The sequence below is a fragment of the Eumetopias jubatus genome, unplaced genomic scaffold (genome assembly GCF_037043125.1).
Source record: "Eumetopias jubatus isolate StellerSeaLion01/CBP00866 unplaced genomic scaffold, mEumJub1_p1.0 scaffold_13, whole genome shotgun sequence".
Lineage (NCBI taxonomy): Eukaryota > Metazoa > Chordata > Mammalia > Carnivora > Otariidae > Eumetopias > Eumetopias jubatus.
Genome location: NW_028274819.1, coordinates 23,465,619 through 23,468,041, shown reverse-complemented (window position 1 = coordinate 23,468,041; position 2,423 = coordinate 23,465,619).

The following is a 2,423-nucleotide window of genomic DNA, read 5'->3' as shown; positions in this document are numbered from 1 at the left end:
TTCACTGATTCACTTATTTCACTCAGCATAACACCCTCCAGTTCCATCCACGTCATTGCAAATGGCAAGAACTCATTCTTTTGATGGCTGCATAATATTCCATTGTGTATATATACCACTTCTTCTTTATCCATTCATCTGTCGATGGGCATCTTGGCTGTTTCCACAGTTTGGCTATTATGGATATTACTGCTATAAACATTGGGGTACACGTACCCCTTCGGATCCCTACACTTGTATCTTTGTGGTAAATACCCAGTAGTGCAATTGCTGGATCCTATGGTAGCTCTATTTTCAACTGTTTGAGGAACCTCCATACTGTTTTCCAGAGTGGCTACACCAGCTTGCACTCCCACCAACAGTGTAGGAGGGTTCCCCTTTCTCCGCATCCCTGCCAACATCTGTCGTTTCCTGACTTGTTAATTTTAGCCATTCTGACTGGTATGAGGTGGTATCTCATTGAGGTTTTGATTTGGATTTCCCTGATGCCGAGCGATGTTGAGCACTTTTTCATGTGTCTGTTGGCCATTTGGGTGTCTTCTTTGGAAAAATGTTCATGTCTTCTGCCCATTTCTTGATTGGATCATTTGTTCTTTGGGTGTTGAGTTTGATAAGTTCTTTATAGATTTTGGATACTAGCCCTTTATCTGATATGTCATTTGCAAATAGTTTCTCCCATTCTGTCGGTTGTCTTTTGGTTTTGTGGACTGTTTCTTTTGCTGTGCAAAAGCTTTTTATCTTGAGGAAGTCCCAATAGTTCATTTTTGCCCTTGCTTCCCTTGCCTTTGGCGATGTTTCTAGGAAGAAGTTGCTGTGGCTGAGGTCAAAGAGGTTGCTGCTTGTGTTCTCCTTTAGGATTTTGATGGATTCCTGTCTCACATCTAGGTCTTTCAACCATTTGGAGTCTATTTTTGTGTGTGGTGTAAGGAAATGGTCCAGTTTCATTCTTCTGCATGTGGCTGTCCAATTCTCCCAACACCATTTGTTGAAGAGGCTGTCTTTGTTCCATTGGACATTCTTTCCTGCTTTGTCAAAGATGAGTTGACCATAGAGTTGAGGGTCCATTTCTGGGCTCTCGATTCTGTTCCATTGATCTATGTGTCTGTTTTTGTGCCAGTACCATACTGTCTTGATGATGACAGCTTTGTAATAGAGCTGGAAGTCCGGAATTGTGATGCTACCAGCTTTGCTTTTCTTTTTCAAGATTCCTCTGGCTATTCAGGGTCTCTTCTGGTTCCATACAAATTTTAGGATTATTTGTTCCATTTCTTTGAAAAAAGTGGAAGGTATTTTGATGTGGATTGCATTGAATGTGTAGATTGCTCTAGGTAGCATTGACATCTTCACAATGTTGGTTCTTCTGATCCATGAGCATGGAATGTTTTTCCATTTCTTTGTGTCTTCCTCAATTTCTTTCATGAGTATTTTATAGTTTTCTGAGCTCAGATCCTTTGCCTCTTTGGTTAGATTTATTCCTAGGTATCTTGTGGTTTTGGGTGCAATTGTAAATGGGATCGACTCCTTAATTTGTCTCTCTTCTGTCTTGTTGTTGGTGTATAGGAATGCCACTGATTTCTGTGCATTGGTTTTATATCCTGCCACTTTACTGAATTCCTCTATGAGTTCTAGCAGTTTTGGGGTGGAGTTTGGGTTTTCCACATACAGTATCATATCATCTGCTAAGAGTGAGAGTTTGACTTCCTCTTTGCCGATTTGGATGCCTTTGATTTCTTGTTGTTGTCTGATTGCTGTGGCTAGGACTTCTAATACTATGTTGAATAGCAGTGGTGATAGTGAAAATCCTTGCCGCGTTCCTGACCTTAGGGGGAAAGCTCTCAGCTTTTCCCCATTAAGAATGATATTCGCTGTAGGTTTTTCATATATGGCTTTTATGATATTGAGACATGTACCCTCTATCCGTATACTCTGAAGAATTTTGATCAAGAAAGGATGCTGTACATTGTCAAATGCTTTTTCTGCATCTATTGAGAGGATCATATGATTCTTGTTCTTTCTTTTGTTAATATGTTGTATCATGTTGATTGATTTGTGGATGTTGAACCAACCTTGCAGCCCAGGGATAAATCCCACTTGGTCATGGTGAATAATCCTTTTAATGTACTGTTGGATCCTATTGGCTAGTATTTTGGTGAGAATGTTTGCATCTATATTCATCAAGGATATTGGTCTGTAATTCTCCTTTATGATGGGGTCTTTGTCTGGTTTTGGGAGCAAGGTAATGGTGGGCTCATAAAATGAGTTTGGAAGTTTTCCTTCCATTTCTATTTTTTGGAACAGTTTCAGGAGAATAGGTATTAATTCTTCTTGAAATGTTTGGTAGAATTCCCCTGGGAAGCCATCTAGCCCTGGGCTTTTATTTGTTGGGAGATTTTTGATGACTGCTTCAATTTCCTTAGTGGTTA